Raw genomic sequence first — 20,862 nt, forward strand, 5'->3', positions numbered from 1 at the left:
GGCAGTGGAGGAAGGAAAGGCTGCAGAGCTGGATGGCAGCCCAGTCAGAGAAACTGGATGATTTAGAGAATTGCTCACGCAGAGTGAATGTGAGGCCCCTGGGCCTGTCTGAAATAATACCGGACCCTCTCCTCCCAACTATGCTGGAAAAATGGCTTCAAACTGAATTTGCTTTATCGGACAGCTATGGACTGTTGTGCCTGGAGCAGGCCCATAGAGTTGGGCGCCCACAAGATGATCAGCGTACTCCACGAGTGGTGGTAATAAAAATTCTCAATTATCTTCATAAAATAGAGTCCTGAGGGGATATTGCAAAAAGAGAGACAGTCTGCAATACAATGGACCTCCCATAAAATTTTTTTAGGATTACTCAGCAGCGTTACTAGCGTACAGGAGACAGTTTACTCCCCTTTGCGCCACGCTCAGTGAAAAGCACATCCGCTTCATGTTACTTTATCTGGCTACCCTCAAAGTTTATTTGGGTCACTCTTGGAAATCCTTTACCTCTATGCAAGCCACATCAGATACCATTAATGGGAAAGCAATGCAGGATGTTGACACTGGACCTCTTCACTGTTTTTTGGTTTAGCTAGACTTATGGAATCTTCTGGGCCCATGGGCACAGGGTCCCCTCAAGTCATAGTGTAGAAGTAAATTGCTGCTGTTGCCCATTACTGTTTTTCATTGTGATTATGTGTGTTAGGTTACATTTATCTATGGTTTCTTATTATTACTATTTTCAGTGTGGGAGTGGGGCCCCGATGTCTCACTTGGTGGTTCTCTTCTCTGTTATTGGAGTGTTTCTCCATGCTGGAGGTTTGGCAGATGGGGATTAGGTTTTTTTTGAGAAGTGGGATATGATGGGGTTTGAGGGAAGGGGGGAGGGGGAGGAGGGAAAGGGTAGTGCATTGTATTTATGATAATCTGAGATGTAGCATGTGAAAATCAATTATGTTCTGTCTGGATGTTTTGTACAGCTCAATAAAAATGATTTGAATATAAGTTATAAGTGCTAACCTTTTTTTCCTTACCATTGCAGCTAGTTCTTTTGAAAACCATAGCATCCTCTTTCATTTTTTTTTTTTTTACCTTTATTCATTTTCCTAATAAAAAGGAGTGCTTCCCTCACCATACTGTAATTCCTTTCTGTTTCACCTACCGCTTTCCTCCTTACTCTTGATGTTCCCATCTGGCTAATGACTCCTTGAGTTACTTCCACCAATTTTAGCAAATGAGGTTGAGTCAGAAAGCATTTGCAGGCAGGGGTGCATGGCTAGCAACACACCTGCTAGCATTTTTATGGCTGCAGAATACAGAGAATTGTTTCTTGTAAAAAAAAGAGCATACCATGAACCCCTGCTTTAAAGATGAGCACCCTCTGTATTTAAATACATGATAATTCAGTTTATTAAGTAAACCACACTGTTGTAGAGATGTGCCGAGTAAATTGGCAAAGCAAGTGCAATAGCAGGCTGTAACATTAAGGCTGAAATGGCACATAGCATGCTTTTGAGGGTCATCTAAGGCATCACCTTAGATGACTTATGCTCTAGCACAGTGTTCTTCAACCTTTTTACACCTATGGACTGGCGGAAATAAATAATTATTTTGTGGACCGGCACTGGTCCACGGACCGGTGGTTGAAGAACACTGGGCTAAGTCATGGGCCAGACCCCGCCCATCTTTGCCCAATCTATGCCCCCAGCCCCCGCCCCCATAATAATACTAATTGTAACACTATTTTTTCCATTCTTTTTTCATATATACACACAATATAATCTTATTAATAACACATAATGTATGTCTATTTTATCACATGTCTATTTTATTATGTATTTGTTTATCAAGTGTTTATTTTAAATATTGTGCTTGTAAATTATGTGAACCATTTAGTATTAAACGGTATATAAATTTTTAAATAATAATAAACTACACAAAGTACAGTGTATGCTTCTCAACATTCATTCCTACCAGAACACAGATAACCCCTATGCAAATGTGGGATCAAAAACTAACCCCCTGTTTTACTAAGGTGCGCTATGTGTTTTTAGCATGGACTAAATATATGTGCGCACTAACCACTAATGCGTCCATAGACTAACATGCACTAGCATTTAGCGCGTAGTTAGCGCACACTAAAACGCTTAGCGAACCTTTGTAAAATGAGCCCTAAAAGTACTGATATATTGTGATATGCAGACCGTGCCTGCTAGGTCTGGCCCTAGGTTAGACCCATTTCAAAGGCAGATAGTTCCCAACCTGCTCAGGTTAAAACCCAGTTTAGCATTTTACCTGACTTTCCTTCTGTCTCCAGTAGAGGGAGCCTGGGGGCCAAGCAGCAGTTTTCCCTTCCCCCACGCTTTCCCAGAGGAACTAACTGGAAATCCTCTACATGGCATGGTTGCCAACTTCTAAACCAGAGGTCTGAGCTGCTAGAGAGACAGACCGAGAGACGGAGGGAACAGGAACAGCTGTAAAGCTCAGGGCTGGGAGCTCTGAAGGGCTATTCGCTGCCAGAATGTATGGAGCTTACAGAAGCCGGAGCAGAGCCACCTACTGACCCACCCAAAGTCTGCCAGCAATGGAACTGGATCCAGAGTCTATTACTGAGGTATATAACGGAGTCCAACCCATGGAGGTATGCTGATCCAAGGCAGGTGATAAAAACACCTAGTTGGATTATAAATAACTGTGTTTGCTGTTGGGACTATTTTTGAAGCTGTTTCTTATTAATCCTGCTAAGCCTGAAGCAGGAGAGAATTGGTGGTATGAGCTGTGCTGAACTTTTGCTGTTTTGATTTAGTTTTTCTTTTTCTTCCTTTTGGAAGTGTGACTGATTTGCCTGCTAAGGTGGTGGGAGTTTGCCCCACGTTTATGAGGTGGGATTGAGGGCCTAAATTTTGGCAATATATCACCATGTGGAGCACACCACCTGTCCCAGCACTACTGCTACTGGAAGGATCAATGCTGTTGCACTGATACAAGCCAAAATCTTCCTGGAAAAAGTAAAGACTGTTTTTATGTTTATTTTTTGGTCTAGTGAAACCTTACAAGCTAGAACTCTTGATTACATGAAGAGCCTGTTTTTGTTTGAGGATAAGGTTTCCCTTTTAGGGGTTTGAAACCCTCTGAAGTTTGTATGCAACTTTGGGACTATTTACTCATTCCAATCTTTATGTTTTTGGAACTTTATTGTTTAATACAGAATCCTGACAAAGTTTATTTTTGCTTATTTAGTGACTGGCATGAGAACAAACAAGAGAAGCAACCTGTTTATTTTGTTCTGAGAAATAAATCCAGTCCTGGTTTAGATTTTCACTTACCTAGTTTGTTTGTGGGCTCTTTCCGCTAAACCTTATTTTCTTTTTCCTTGTGTTACCCGCAGCGGCACACAAGAGATATTCCTTGTCCCGGCGGCCCTGGACCCATTGCCCTGAGGCTGCCGGTGACAATATACAAACAAACCCTAAGATGCAAGACTCTGCATGCAGTACAACCACAGAGAAAAAGAAACAAATGCATTTCTTCCTGAACAGTGCAAAATACAGGCAGCAGATGTAAATTCTCAAAATTGACACAATTGAATCACTAAATTCAAAAATAAAATCATTCCCCCTATCTTTGTTGTCTCCCTCCCTCCATGCCATGCCTTACATTCTGGTCTGCTCCTGCCTGGCCGTTTTATGCTGCTCACGGTTCCCTCTTCCTCACTGATGAAGTGCACAAAGCCGCGGGCAGCGGCTCCTCGCACGTCCTGCGCCTCATCTGAAAGCTTTCCCTCTGACATTGCGATGACAAAGAGAAGGCTTCCAGTTCAGGCGCAGGACGCACGTAGGAGCCACTGCCTGCAGCAGTGAGGAAGAGGGAGCCGGCCTGAAGATAACACCGCATCGATCGCACCGTGGACCGTCAGTTGAAGAACACTGTTTCAGGCCCGATTCACGTGCTGGCCCCGCGGACCGGCAGGAAATTTCTGTGTACCAGCACCGGTCCAAGGACCGGTGGTTGAAGAACACTGGTCTAGCAAACTCTCCCAACCAAACCAAACACAGCAAAGACGCTAGTAACCTAGCAGCTCACTGACTTGATTCCCCTGCCTGGTAGACTAGTGGCCTTCCAATCTGATCTACAAAATGCCCTGATAGTCTAAATGTGCTGCTCTCCCCCTCCATAGAAAAATAAATCCCTGTAGTCTATCTCTGCATTGCTGGCCCAGGAACACACAATGTTCCAGGCTGCAGCAATGCAAAATAAAATTTATTATGTGAGTTACTAACTTTCGGTGCTGAGGTACCAAAGAGTAGTGATGTGCATTATAAATTTGTTGTGGTAAATATGATAAACTGCATTAAACTATGTGGCTAGTTTTGCAATTACGTATGCACATGGGTAAACTGTTATTGAGAAAACTATAGGATGGCATTTATACCAGCTATTTTGGATGCACAATTTGTAAAGGATAAAATAAGCACACATTTGACTTTTGAAAGTATGCACGTGTACAAATCCGTACCCAAACCCACCCAGTGAGGAGAGATTATGTAGATTGTTTATGTGTAAGTTTACCCATATATTGGAAAGACAATTTTGTAGTATTATTTTACACATGGAGATGGCCCCTTTCTGTACATCCAGATAGTTTCTCCTTTATTAATATGGTATAAGTGGGATTTCTAAATGTTGGCACTTAAACACTGATTTATACTAGTACGTGATAACAGAATCTGGGCACCCAGATGTCGCTATGGAATTTTAAACCTCGGTATGCTGCATCTTGGCACCTTTATAGCATCACCCAATAATATATATATATAAAACAGTGCTAACTATACATCTTAAACTTTGCAACAAAATCACTTGTTCAGTCAATAGTCAAAGCAATTTAAGTGGGCAGGAGAGGTTCCTGATCATTTAAATCATTTTCTGCAAGCCAGCCACTGTTATTAACCAGGCAGTGGTGTTCAACATCAGCACCCAATGGCCACTTTTGAAGTAAATAGAAAATACACCCAGGCTGAGGTGTTGTATTTATTGCCCCAGTGCAGCCAACGGGCGAAATATGGCCATGTCAGGAGCTTCAAAACAAAACACAACAACAAAGACTATTTCTCATTAAGGTCTGTTTTTGTGTATCTTCCATCTTGGATACTACAGAGCATCTGCCTTGTTGTTTTCTTAGCCCATTTTGAAGCAGGCCAGAGAAAGACACTCCCAGGATAAAGTTAGGGAGGAGCTGCCAGCTATATAGGTGCCAGCACTATTCAGTACTAATGCCCGCGTATCTAAGCAACCAAATAGGACCACTTAAATAGAATCCTAATTTTGGTTGCTTAGCTATACCAGTGCCAGCACTGAATATCAACTAGCATTTGCAAAGCTGTCAGTGATATCCTGCATCTTTCCCACACTCACTCCCCCTCCTTCCCAAGCCCCCCTCTAGAGCGTGATTGGACCCTCCCCCAAGCCCCAATAGCATTATACAAATTTTCCCCCAATGATGTTGCTTTGTTCTGATTCCAAACCATTCCCAACACTCTGATAGCACTGCAAAAATCCCTACCCCAATTCTGAAACCTCTCCCTCCCTTCTACCATGAGTAAGAAGACTCCCTCAGGGATAGCATCAGTCAAATGTACTCTAATATTTAATAAGGGCACTTAGGCTATATTAGTCACCTTGACAACATTCTCCAGCAACAGATTTCATAGCTTAATTATGTGCTGCTTGAAAAAAAAAATAATATTTTCTACAAATTCAGTCTGCTGGTTATTAGTATCGTGGAGTACCTTCTTGCATTTTTTTTAAAGCCTACTTGCTATTAATTGGCATGGTGAGAGAACAAGTTTCCCCTGACCCAATAAGAAGGGTGAGGGGAAGAGACAGCCAAACAGAAACAATCTACCAAATTTTTAGAAAGGTGAATGGGAAGCTCTCAGTCACACAGCCTGCAGTGGGAACAAGCCCCTAATGCATCAGCTGTCACAGTCTTACATAATCACATCAATAGATAAGTTAGGCTGTCTCTGCCCCTCATCCGAGGGTACAGCAGCGTCCAAATCAGCCAAGCTGATCATAGTCATGAGCTGAACAAAAAGTTGAGGTACTTAGCTTCTCCTTGGGAATCTGGAGTAAATAATAATGAAATGAACCCATCCAACGGGGCTACGTTTCGAGGGAAAATTCCCTTCCTCAGGAACCAGCTATGCTATTGTTGTACGCTCTCAGGAACCAGCCAAGAGATGATCAGGCGCCATTTTCAGCTTCGCCTGATCATCTTTTGGCTGGTTCCTGAGAGCGTACAACAATAGCATAGCCCCACTGTATTTAGAAAGGAAAGAAAGAATAATGTTAGAGAGACCAGTACCAAGTTTCTTATGGAACAGGGATAGAACCTGTTTTCAATTCTGAACCCTAACTTGCTTGGTTCATTAAGGAGGGCTCGCTTTGCTAGATCAGAATTTGTATGCTGAGCCTGGCATTCCATATGAGACACATAAGAATATAAGAATAGCCTTCTCACAGTGGCCAATCCAGGTCACTAGTACCTGGCCAAAACCCAAAGTGTAGCAACATTCCATGTTACCGATAAAGAGTAAGCAATGACTTGCCCCATGACTTTCTCAATAACAGACTATGGACTTTTCTTCCAGGAAATTGTCCAAACCCTTCTTAAAACCAGCTATCCTATCTGCTCTTATGACAACCTCTGGTAATTCGTTCCGGAGCTTAATTATTCTCCAAGTGAAAAAATATTTCCTCCTATTCAAGTTTCAAGTTTATTAGTTTTTAATATACCGACCATCAACTGGTATCTAGCCGGTTTACAATAAAATATTAAAAATAGGAATAAAGGATTGTAGCACTTATAAAGAGAAGTAGTAGAGGTGTACAATTAATAACATAAACAGAACATACTTGAGAGTGAGGATAAAAGAGAAGGGGAGGGGTAAAGTTACATAATAGGTAAGAAAAAAGAGAGGGGAGAGAAAAAAAAAAAAGGGTTGAATGAAAATGGGGGGAGAGGATAAGACATTAGGAATGGGATCGCTTCATAGAAGCGGTTGGTTGAATGAGAGTGAAATAATTCAAGAGCAGTTGAAAGCATCTTAAAATAAGAAAGTTTTCATGCTTATCTTAAATTTAAAAGTATTTCCCTGTAACTTCATCAAGTGTCCCCTAGTCTTTGTAATTTTTGACAGAGTAAAAAATTGATCCACTTGTACCTGTTCTACTCTACTGAGGATTTTGTAGATTTCAATCATATCTCCCCTCAGCCGTCACTTTTCCAAGCTAAAGAGCCTTAACCTTTCTAGTCTTTCCTCATATGAGTGGAGTTCCATCCCCTTTATCATCTTGGTCGCTCTTCTTTGAACCTTTTCTAGTGCCGCTATATCTTTCTTGAGATAAGGAGACCAGAAATGAACACAATACTCCAGGTGAGGCCGCACCATGAGGCAATACAAAGGCATTATAACATTCTTAGTCTTGTTTGCCATCTCTTTTTTAAATAATTCCTAGCATCTTGTTTGCTTTTTTGGCCACCACTGCACATTGGGCACAAGGTTTCTTTGTATTGTCTATAATGATATCCAGATCTTTTTCTTGGGCACTAACCCCCAAGGTGGACCCTAGTGTCAGGTAACTATGATTTGGGTTATTCTTTCCAATGTACTTCACTTTGCATTTGTCAACATTAAATTTCATCTGCCACTTGGACTCCCAGTCCCAATTTCCTAAGGTATGCCTGCAATGTTTCAAAATCTGCATGCATTTTAACAACTTTGAACAGTTTAGTGTCATCTGCAAATTTAATCACCTCACTCGTTGTTCCAATTTCCAGATCATTTATAAATAAGGTAAGTAGCACCGGTCCCAGTACAGATCCCTGTGGCACTCCACTATTTACTTTCCTCCATTGAGAAACTTGACCATTTAACCCTACCCTCTGTTTTCTATTGGATAACCAATTCCTAATTCACAACTGAACTTTGAAACCTATCCCACGACTCTTTAATTTTCTCAGGAGCCTCTCATGAGGAACTTTGTCATAAGCTTTCTTAAAATCTACAGTAAATACACTAAATCAACTGGCTCACCTTTATCCACATGTTTATTCACACCTTCAAAGAAGTCAAGCAAATTGGTGAGGCAAGATCTCCATTGACTGAATCCATGCAAGTTGGATATCCAGAGTCTTACTCCACTATTTGGAGAAGACTAATGATTTCAGGTTGTCTGATCACCTTTTTGTCTTGACTGCTGCACCTCGCTGTAGGCAGCCAGCATCTAAGTCTTTGATTGCTCGATGGATTCGAATGGCCATTTCCAGGACTTACATCACCCACGGCAAGCAGCCGCCAATTTCACTTAAAGCTCACTCAACTAGAAATGTGGCTGTGTCATAGGCAGAATTTCCTGATGAAATTTGCAGGGCGGCTACTTGGTCCTCTCTTCATACTTTTACCTGGTTTTACCGAGTGAATGTGGCGGCTCATTCTGATGCTTTTTTGTGACTTTGGTGTTGAGGGCAGGCTCTTCTGTTCCTCCCTAGCTGCTACCATTGTTTTGGTATGTCACCTAGCATATGGAATCTGGAAGGATCTGGATCTGGATTATCTTTGATAATCTTATTTCTGTTAGTCCCTGTAGGATTCCATATGACCCACCCTCTCTGTATACACTCATTTGTTTGGAATAGTCTGCTTTTCTGCCTCAGTTATTCTCCTTTCAAGGCTTGAAGATTTTCCAGCAAGTTGCCAGATCCTGTGGGGAGTTTTCTGTGAGTAAGCGCATTACCAAATGATTTTTCTTGGGGTGCTCGTTGCACACAGCAGGTTAGTTCTACATTGTTCCTCGATGTTTTTCTGAGTTGCCTTTATGTCTGTTTATTACTTGTTCATGTTTTACAGAGCAGCCCAGTTTAAGACTTGTTTGTGTTGATGGGGAGCTTCACCCATAACCCCTTGTCATGGATTTGTTTATGCATGTTACTTGGTTTTGGGACTTAACTGAATATGTTTTCTAGTTCTCAGGCTAAGGGGGTGGAGCATGTGCTGAGAAAAGTGTTTGGACTTCTGCAATTTCCGGATTGTGGGTTGAGATTGAACACGTGGAGGGGCATAATCAAAAAATACTTCTAAGTCCATTTTGGGTCTAAGTTGCTACTCACCCAAAGTCGACAGCATTTAAAGTCCATTCTCGAAAAATACATTCCAAAATTTTATTTTTCGTCTAATTGTACGTCCAGCTGTTTGATCGTCCAGACCGCTAAGTCATCTATCTTTATTCCCCATTCTCATCCAAAAAAATCATCCAAGTCAAAAACACCTAGAAGAAGACCTTTTGGATGTGGGAGGGGCCAGCAAAATGATGGACTGGACACTCAGACATGGCAGCAGAGTAGTGGGGCACCTCACCTGCTGTGAACTTCACAAAAAGGGTGCCACATAAACATCTCACCACAACTCCATTATAGGTCATGGTAAGCTCCCTAAAACACTCCCCAAACCTACTAGACCCACCTGTCTACCATCCCAGTAGCCCTTATGGCTGCAGGTGCCACCTATATGGCAGTACAATAGGGTTTGGGTTTTTTTGGGGGTGCACATGTTTCACTATGAATGCAGTGGTTAGAGTGGCTTGTGGATCTGGGTCCTCCTCTCTATGGTTCACTAGCCCACCCCCCAAGACTACTTAAGCCACCTCTGTATAGCTGTACTAGACTTTCCTATGCCAGGTGCTGATGTTCTGGAGGCAGGTATGTACTATTTTCTTCCAATTTTTATTGCGGTGTGTGTGTGTGTGGGGGGGGGGGGGGTCAGTGATCACTGGGTGAGTGTGTGGGGGTCTGTACTTTGTCCCTGCAGTGGTTATATGGTAACTTTGGATACCTTTTTAGTCACTTAGACCTATTTTTATATGGCCTAAATCACTACGTATAAGCTCCGTCTAGGCAATCTCGTTAAACTTTCAGTTATACTTGCAGTACGACTAAGTCTAGGGCAGTCTACATCCTGCCCAAATCCCGCCCTCACCACTCCTCCTAAAATGCCCCTATCAGCTCTGGGTGTACAACAGCACTGAAAAGGCCTAAGCTGTTTTTAGATATGTCTAAAACCCATTTCGATTATCGGCACTTGGACGACCTGTCTTTAGATCATCCAAGTACCAATTTAGGCGGGTTTTTAGACATATTTATTTTTTTTATTATGAGCCCCCTATCGTATGGAATCCTACAGGGGCTAATAGAAAGAAGATTATTTAATGTATAAACCTAATCTTCTAATGTAGAGGAATTAGAAAAGGTACAGAGAAAGGCAACAAAAATGATACAGGGAGACAAAATGGCTTATCCAAGGTCCATGGCAGATAAGCATCTTGAGCACCTGCTAGGATTTCTCTTAATTCAAGCTGCAATGCTCAGGTCACAAAACAGCTCCTCTTCCTATTACACTATGGGCTCCTTTTATGAAGGTGTGCTTGCGTTTTAGCGCACGCATAAGATTAGTGCATGCTATAGTGTGCGCTAGCCGAAAAACTACCGCCTGCTTAAAAGGAGGTGATAGCGGCTAGCGCGTGCGGCATTTTAGCATGCACTAAAACCGTTAGCGCACATTTGTAAAAGGAGCCCTATGTTTTTCTAATGCCACGTATTAAAACTGTAGGATGACAAATCTATTGTAGTTTCCAATGGATATGACCAAACAGTTAAATAAACAATTGTCCATATGATGTTATTTAATTTACAGTAATAATAGCAGAATGACCCATTAATGAATGAATTGAAATCTAGATTTGTAGTATGCATGCAGTCTGCATTTCACTCCTCTCCTCCTCCTTCATGCCCATCTCCCATTGAATGTATTCTGTGGAACTGCATGTGGTAATATATCCTAACTTTGGTTTTCTTGAGAGGCAGGCAGTGTTTATAGCAGTGGTTCTCAACCCTGTCCTATGGGACCCCCCAGCCATTTGGTTTTTCAAGATATCCCTAATGAATATGCATGAGAGAGATTTGCATATAATGGAAGTGACAGGTAAGCAAATCTCTCTCATGCATATTCATTAGGGATATCTTGAAAACCTGACTGGCTGGGGGGTCCCCTAGGACAGGGTTAAGAACCACTGGTCTATAGGGTGGTGGTGGTGTTGGGCACGGGTGTATATTGTGATGGACTAGTTGAGTATATGGAACATGATGTAAAAAATATGTGCATGTGACTGTGTATATATAGGGGGAATATCTGTATGTGGGGGGAGTGTTTGTGGGTGTGGGTAAGTGTGAGTGTGGGTGAATTACTCTATGTTACTTGCATACTACATGTAATGGTAGATTCTTCCTTATCTCCAGGTCTGCTAGGAGGTTTTTTTCCTCTCACCCTTAGTGTTGCCTCCCTCCTTGGCCTCAAGCCTCTACTTCTGTTATAGATGTTCCTGCACTGACTGCCAGGACCTCCATTTCCATTGCATCTCCATCTGGCAAAGTGATTGAAGCTACTAGTCTTTCTATCAACTCTGCCAATTAACATCACACCTAATCACATTCATCTTAGAGCCACACTGCTAAACCGTGCTGTCACTCTGAGCCTCTAGTCATACTGCTGCTTAATGTTGTACTACTGGTTATAGTGCTGAAAGGTGCTATGCATACTGCTCAAGGCTGTGCACAGGGAAGGATTAAAGCCAACTGATACCCTAAACACAACTCAACACTGGTGTCTTTGGTCCTTCCATTCCTTATCAGACAAAACATTAAACCTCAATAAGGGCTGAGAAACATCACATACTGTATATGTACAATGATTAGAAAAAGACTGAAATTCCTGTTGAATAATGAGTGTGGCAGACAGCAGTGAAAAAGTTAAGAGCTTGATAGCTGTGGGGAAAAAAATCTCATTGACAAGCCCCCTTCCCTGGCGCCCTAAATACGTGCTTAGGGGAAAATTCTTGAAACAGCTAGCACCTAAGTTACGTAACAAATGCCATTTAAAATGGCATAAAAAGGCACCATTATAGCTCCTACCGGCACCTAAATAATACATGCCGGAATCACACCTACGTAGGTACTTTAGACCACCAAACACCACAATGGGCATGGCTAATGCCAGAAATGGCATTTGGCAGCCTAAAGCACCTACATAGGCGCGATTCATGGCAAAGATAGGTGCTAGAAATATAGGCCTAGAAAACCCTAGCCTATATTTCTGGCACCTATCTTTTGCGGAGGTGTGATTCTCTATAAGGCATTGTCACGTGATTGACACATGATCAGCAGTCACTTTTTAGGCATCTGCCAATATCAGCATTCTAATAGTTAATCCAGAGCTGGCTGTGTAGGAAAGAAGACTGCATGCATGACATGTATCAAGCTTAAACCCAAGATACTTGTACAACAAACAAGAATGTAGAGAAGAAATTATTCATTGGCTTTTATTTTCATCTTCACTTGTTTTTGTTTTATTTTAGACAACATGAAATAACACATATGAACATAAAATACATTATTTAGTGTTAACAAGCATCATTTTATTTTTAGCATGAACCAAAATACAATGAAACACAACAAAATAAAAAGCACGTGCCTGCAAGCCATACCTGCATAACACACTTCCATTTCTAGAAGAATACAGTTTTACTATACAAAAAAATAATCAAAATTGAGTTTTGATACTCAGAAGTAGTAGACCTGATAGCAAGGTACACAGTACTTTTAGCTCCTTATTTCCAGTTGGGCAGTCACCAAGACTTTATCCTGATCAATGACACTATAATAGCACTGCCTGTAGCTGAATGCAGTTTCAGATGGTCTTTTGTTCATAACCTTAGAAAATGACTTACATGTCAGATTTATCCTCTGGGGACTCTAGATAACAGCAGTTGAACATGAGGTTTGTCTATTATAAGATATCTTATAAAAAGAGACTATTCAGACACTATCTAGACAATTTTAGAACTTTCAAAAAGATACTCAGAACAAGAAAAGGACCATACCTATACTTAGCAATACTGTGCTTCACTCAGCTTCCAGGTAAGAATTAAACTAAGAGTACCGTATTTAACCTTTTATTTTTTTTTCTTCTATACCCTTTTAACTGATCAATGAAACCCTTATAACCTGCCACATATCCACTAGTGATTAATGACTGCTACATATGTCAATAACTGTTAGCTGCTAACTGCTAACATATGACCAAAATTACAGTAGCATGTTATGTTATGTTTTGTTATATTAAGGATTTGTTAAATCCCTACAAACTAGGTTCAAATTGGGTAACAACATAGAAAAGTTATACCCTCAAATGCATAAATTATGAAACTATGAGGAGTCGCTGAAAAGTTCTCAGCCGAACCAACAAAGTTGGGGCAGTCTCTATCGAGGGCTACATACTTAGCCCAGGGATTTTTCTACATTTTTTGTTCCGTCGGAAAAATATGGAATGAAAAAAGTGGAAAATTGCTGGACTAGATATATAGGCCTCTACGGAGACTGCTCCAACTTTGTTGTTTGGGCTGAGAACTTTTCAGCAGCTCCTCGTACAAAATCAAGAATTAATACACTTCATAATAAAAGTCTTCAATTTCTTTCAGAATGTAGCATACTTAGAAACTAAACAAATATTTAGTAGTAATTAATTCTAAACCCTGGTTAAGAACTCTTAGATTAAATACATTTGATATGTAGTTTAATTCACCTCTTGAAAACTTTACCTTGAATAAGTCACTCCTTCTCGATGGATGCTGAATTCTGGGAAGTCTCCAGCTTTACTAAGGGCTCCTTTTACTAAGCTGCGATAGCGTTTTTAGCGCACGTAGGATTTTAGCGCATGCTATGCAGCTAGAACTAACGCCAGTTCAATGCTGGTTAAGGTGTTAAGGTCTAGCGTGCGCGCTAAAACCGCTATTGCAGCTTAGTAAAAGGAACCCTAAATATTGCATCTCCCATTATTTCTTTTGGGAGACAAAAATACATGAATGTTTTAATTTTCCTACTATGCACATCATGAGAGACTGTTCTTGTCAGATTACGTTCCTTTACTCCATCTAATTCTATCTGAATGGAAGCCAAAGAGAAATGGGGGAAAACATTTTGTTAAGTGAAGTTTCTTGCCATACTAAATTATTCAAACATTGTGGAAAGCCCATTAGAAATGTGCTATTGTTTGAAACAAGTAGACATTTTATTATGATTTTCTGTTTTGTTTCATAAAAATGAACAGCATTTTTGTTTGGTTTTCAAAATGCCAACTCTAATCCACCCCATTCAATTACACAAAAATACTCCTATGAGTCCTCCCCCTATTGCCTCACTGCCCACATACAAAGTGGGTAAATTGATGCTTTTGCTTTCATCAATATCATTTTTCCCATAAAGATTTTAATTAAAATAAAAACTGGACATATGGAAGGGCATTTTAAATAGGACATTTAAGTCTGACTATGAATGTTTCCTGCAAGATAAATGGTCATTTTTGAAACCAGCAAGACCACTAGATGTCCCAATTTTTTTTATCGCCTACTTAGACATCCAAATTTATTTGCCATTTCTGACCACAAAACTGTCTAAGTTCAAAACTCGGACCATTTGGACATGGGAGGGGCTAGCATTGTAATGGACTGGCCACATAGACATACCAATAGAGCAGTGGGGAACCTAAGAGGGCATTGCTGTAAACTTCACATAAAGGGTACCAGATGTACATCTCACCATATATCCCTCATAATTTATGCTGAGCCCTCCAAACCTCCCCCAAAATCTACTATACCCACCTGTCTACCATCCCAATAGACCTTATTGCTTCAGGTGGCACCTATATAGCAGTATAATAGGGTTTTGGTGGCCTCACACTTTCCATCATATATGTATTGGTTAGAGTGTTTTATGGGCCTGGGTCCACCTCTCTATGGCTCATTAGCACACTCACTAGGCCGCTTAAAATATCTGTGATGCTCTACTAGGCTTTCCCATACTAGATGCTGCTGTTCTAGAGACAGTTATTTACGGTATCATTCGAATTTTGGGGAGATGGGAGTAGGTTAAAGACCACTCGGGGAATGTGGGAGGGTCATAAATTAATCCCTCCAGTAGTCATCTGTTCAGTTTTGGTAACTTTTTGGCACTTAGATGCTTTTAAAACAGGTTTAGCTCAGAACGTCTAAGTCCCATCCAGGTTATCTTGGGAAAGGTTTGATTACTACCGCAAGACATCTAAGTCTAATCCCACCCAAAGTCCACCAAGAACATGCGTCCAGCACATCTCTTTTAGTTTTGGATGCACAGTGGGGCATTTTCAATAGGACATCTACGTCTGAGTTTGGATGTTTTAGGAAAAACGCCCAGAAATTCAGTAGAGAAATTGTCCATTTTCAAAACAGCAAGACATCAATCTTTTTTTTTTTTAATGACCTATTTAGACATTTTGGCCCTTAGTATGTCTATCTTTTTTGGCCATTTTCAAATAGAAAGATGTCCAAATAAAAAACACACAATAACAGGCTATGGGACATCCAAGCAGCCAGCATTCTTAGTAAACTGATCACATAGACATCTAAGCAGAGCAGAGGGGCACTCTAGGGGTTACTGCAGTGAATGTCTCATTTAAAAGTCCCAGGTGCACATGTCTTCTATAACACGCTTATATTATATGGTGATCCCTCCAAAACATATTGTATGCCTGTACACCACAACAATAGTCCTTATGCCTGTAGGTGTCATCTTTATGTAGGTTTAGTATTTTTGGGGTGGGTTTTGGAGGGCTCACCATACAATATAAGCAGGTTATAGTGGCACATGTACCTGGGACTTTTAAATGTGATATTCACTGCAGTATCCCCTACCGTGCCTTTCTGCTCCATTCTGTTGGGCTCAGCTATTTGTTGGCTATCTGAAGCTGTACAAGAGGGGGCTGAAAAGTTCTCAGCCCAACCAAGAAGATAATGATGTGGATATGGTTCAATCAATGATCTGAAACAATGCCAAAATACAGAATTTTGTTTCTGAAAGTTAGCACTTAATGAAATAATACTCTTTTTTAAGCTACAGTGGCAAAATAATGCTCAGAGTTTAGGAAGTTAGTGCTGAGAACTTTTCAGCACCCCCTTGCAATACAGACTAGAATGTACTGGGGGTTTTTTTCACATCTTTGGGTGGTGGAAGGGGAGTTGATGACCACTGGGGGAGTAAGGAGGAGAGTCTTGTCTTAATTTCTCCAGTGGTCATCTGGTCAGTTTGAGCACCTTTTTGATCCTTATTCATTGTTAAAACAGGTCTAGTTCCAAACATCTAAAAAAAAAGCCCTGGACATCATGTTAAAGGTTTGATTATCCCTGCAGAACATCCAAGTCCTAATCCTGTCCTAAGCCCACTGAAAACATACCTCTAACAAGCCCCCCTTAAAATTTAGATGCACTGGAGATAAAAACAACCAGAAATATGTCTGGAAATTCAGTTTTGAAAATGCTCACATGGATGTTTTGACTAATAAGGTGTCCAAGTGGTAGTTTATGCTTTCTTTTGGATATCTATCTTTTTTGAAAATGAGCCCCATAATGGCTAGGATACCTTGCAAGATGTCCAGAAAAATGGTTTGTAAAATTGGTACTTGGATGTTTTGGTGAGAAAAGCATTCAAGTGCCAATTTATGCCATTTTTTTTGGGTTGTCTTAGTGTTTTGAAATGCCCCTAATAATCTTGAAAACATCTTCCCATAGGAGCAGAGTTGAATGCTTGCCTCTTCACCCAGACATCAATGACCACCTGAACTTCTTTTATATATCTATAACAATATCAACAGCCCACCACCATCACCACTGCCACCACCATCACCACATGTCTTAGTCATCCTGAAATTTCCAGCTGAAACTATTTCACAAACTACATCACTCCTCCAAGAAACATGGAAACAACTCTATGAAGTTAGAGCTCTACACTCTCTCCAAATCCATTACCATTTTTAGAGACCTTCTTCCTAATCCTAACTTGATTAGGACAATGGCAGCCCTTCAAATGGCACAGTTATTCAACACTGAAGGGTACCACTAGTTGGCATGGGTTCATGGGTATATGTCATTCAGAGATGATTTTGATGTGTATTAGGAGTGTCACTAGATCATAGATTTGCAGTGTACCTTTAGGAATTCATAAATGTACCTCATAGTTTAAATTTCTGGTTTAAATGAGGGAAGATTGATGAGGAAGATGTGACAGTAAGAACTTCAATGGTAACCACCCTTTTTAGTTTGGAACAAATGTCATGAGAAATTTCATAGCAGCTAATATCAACATTATGGGTTTTTCTTTTAGTGTCCATGCTAATACTTTGCATGTGTTTCTAGATATATTCTTGGCTTGCAGTCTCTATAATTTATTGCATTGACCATTAAATGGTGTTTTACTGTATAAATAAAAATTGTTATGGATATGCAGAATATAAATTTTATTTATATTTCATAGGCCCCCTAAATGGTGTCATACAAAAAATACAGTGACAGTATGTCATCATGCTTCATTGATATTTGCAGTAGAGACCTTTCTCATAGTCTCTTCTCTACTTCTTTTGCAGTTATTTAGTCTACCTATTTGAAGCATTGTACAACTCTGACTTAACTCATGTTTTGCCACAAAAACATTCTTTTCCCTTCAGAGGAGGGGGACAATTATTTTTTCTGCAGAATGAAAGAGAATCAATATTAAAGGTTACTAATTGATTCCGTAGGCCAATATTTCCATAATCAAAGTTGCAAATAAGCCACTGTGATTCAATTTGTATTCAAATCTTAATGTTACTTAAAATCTCTAGATTACAATAATATTAGTAATATAGACCCTTGTTTTAGAAGCTCTATTTGTGTTTTGGGCATTGCAAGAGAATAATAGACAAACTCCAGAGGGCAAACAGTCATGGAAGTGTTCATATCCTCACACATGTCACACACACCACAACCTGTGCACAGTTATAACGTCCTTTATTATGGTTATCTCACACTCTCATACAATAATAGAAGAAAGGTTATACAAAATAGAAAAGAACACTAATCATGTAGTACACAAAGCTATTTCCAGACAAAGCTTACATATAATAAGCACACAGTGACATATCAGACAAAGCAAGACAAGCAAAGACAGTTTGGGGGATTTGTAATCCTAGCCGAGAAATGGTCTCTGAGGCAAGAGAACAAAGGGCTCCTTTTACAAAGGTGCACTAACGTTTTTAGCGCATGCACCAGATTAGCACGCGCTATAGTGCGCGCTAGCTGAAAAATTACCGCCTGCTTAAAAGGAGGCGGTAGCAGCTAGTTAAGGCCCTAACGCACCTTTGTAAAAGGAGCCCAAAGTTCCCAGAAGGTGGAAAATATGAAAAAGGATCTGCAAAAGTTAGAGGAATGGTCTAATTCCTGGCAACTAAAATTCAATGCAAAGAAATGCAGAGTAATGCATTTGGGGATTAATAATAGGAAGGAACCGTATATGCTGGGAGGAGAGAAGCTGATATGCATGGACGGGGAGAGGGACCTTGGGGTTATAGTGTCCGAAGATCTAAAGGCGAAAAAACAGTGTGACAAGGCAGTGGCTGCTGCCAGAAGGATGCTGGGCTGTATAAAGAGAGGCGTAGTCAGTAGAAGGAAGAAGGTGTTGATGCCCCTGTACAGGTCATTGGTAAGGCCCCACTTGGAGTATTGTGTTCAGTTTTGGAGACCGTATCTGGCGAAAGACGTAAGAAGACTTGAGGCGGTCCAGAGGAGGGCGATGAAAATGATAGGAGGCTTGCGCCAGAAGACGTATGAGGAGAGGCTGGAAGCCCTGAATATGTATACCCTAGAGAAAAGGAGAGACAGGGGAGAGATATGATGCAGACGTTCAAATACTTGAAGGGTATTAACGTAGAACAAAATCTTTTCCAGAGAAAAGAAAATGGTAAAACCAGAGGACATAATTTGAGGTTGAGGGGTGGTAGATTCAGGGGCAATGTTAGGAAATTCTACTTTACGGAGAGGGTGGTGGATGCCTGGAATGCGCTCCCGAGAGAGATGGTAGAGAGTAAAACTGTGACTGAGTTCAAAGAAGCGTGGGATGAACACTGAAGATTTAGAATCAGAAAATAATATTAAATATTGAACTAGGCCAGTTACTGGGCAGACTTGCACGGTCTGTGTCTGTGTATGGCCGTTTGGTGGAGGATGGGCAGGGGAGGGCTTCAATGGCTGGGAGGGTGTAGATGGGCTGGAGTAAGTCTTAACAGAGATTTTGGCAGTTGGAACCCAAGCACAGTACAGGGTAAAGCTTTGGATTCTTGCCCAGAAATAGCTAAGAAGAAAAAAAAAAATTTTTTTTAAAATTTAAATTGAATCAGGTTGGGCAGACTGGATGGACCATTTGGGTCTTTATCTGCCGTCATCTACTATGTTGCTCTTCCAAAACAGAAATGCATGTTTATCAGTGAGAGCAAGGCCCCCCCCCACCCTCCCCTTTGCTGAAACTACTTCAGTTTTTATAGGTTTCTCAGTAACTTGTGCAGAGTATGAAAAATGCCTATTCATTAGCTCAGATAACCTTAGTATAGCTAAGGTCAAGTCATAAACCTTCCTTTGTTTCTTTTCACCTCTTTCATGTTTCTTTGCCCATCTGGACAATCATATCCTTGGTAAATAGCAAAATGTAAATTGGCCCTTTTAATTGTGATTGATGAACAAGTGTATAGATTGTTGCCATAAATATCCCTTCAGGTCATGTGAGTCATTCTGCACTCTCCCTTAACTAGTCTTATCAGGGATAGAAAAGAAAAGAATGAAAGGACACTCGGAGACAAAATTGATATGAACAGTAGGAGGAGGCAGAAAGGAGCAGGTCTCCTAGCAAAGTGGCTGTTTAGCCTTTAGATAATTATTTATTGTAGCAATTATAGAGTATAGGATTGTTAAAGTCAGAGGAGACAGATCATAGGAAAAAAGGGAGTTTTCATTTCAAAGAACAGACAAAAACAAAAGTGCCTGTGTCTTGTACCATTCTTCAGGTCTAATCTAATCTAATATAAGCAGCTGATTTGATCAGATAAGTTCTGATATGATTTTTTTTAACTCGCAAAATTTTTTTTAAAGTGATATATTTAGTGATGCATTTATTGATGTATATGAGGAATTTCATGGTAGACGATTATAATTTTGGAAGACAATAGAGGAAGTCTCTGTATATTGGGAGCCAACCTTTTGCCTAATATAAGATTACCCCAGAATTTGAAAGATACTTCTTTCCATTGATTTAAGAATTAAACAAAAATGATATTGAAATATTTGTGATATTTACTGGAAGTGTTTTTTGAAGAATATAATTTTACTATATGGATATTTCTTTGCTGCAGCAAAGATGTTGATGTCCCTTATTGTACCCCATTCATAGTTTGGATGTTTCAGTTTGTAAAACAGGTATTCATCCTGGATATGCCTTGCTTGTGTTTTGGAACAGGCTGTATTCAGCAGAACCTGTTCTAAAATACATGAAAATTGACTTCCATATATGACATTCAGACTTGCATATCTATACCCTGGGTTGGACATCCTTTCAAAGATTCTATTCATAGAAAGGAAAAATCCAGGCTAAATATTGGTGTGCTGATGAAAAAGGAAGGGTTAATGTACACTAATCTATGAATTAATGCTCAAGGGTCTCTCGTATGAAGAGAGACTGAACAAATTGCAGCTCTACACTCTCGAGGAGCGTAGGGAGAGGGGAGACATGATCGAAACATTTAAGTACCTCACGGGACGTGTCGAAGTGGAAGATGATATTTTCTTTCTCAAGGGACCCTCGGCCACAAGAGGGCACCCGCTCAAACTCAGGGGCGGAAAATTTCATGGCGACACCAGAAAGTA

The 20,862-nt window shown here is 40.4% G+C and overlaps 1 protein-coding gene across 2 annotated transcripts in view; it reads left to right on the forward strand.

The window, feature by feature from the left end:
• PCDH15 (protocadherin related 15) overlaps window positions 1–20,862 on the forward strand; it is a 2,123,136-nt gene that overhangs the window by 674,179 nt on the left and 1,428,095 nt on the right. The window lies entirely within an intron of this gene.

This window comes from Geotrypetes seraphini, chromosome 4, assembly GCF_902459505.1.
Source record: "Geotrypetes seraphini chromosome 4, aGeoSer1.1, whole genome shotgun sequence".
NCBI lineage: Eukaryota > Metazoa > Chordata > Amphibia > Gymnophiona > Dermophiidae > Geotrypetes > Geotrypetes seraphini.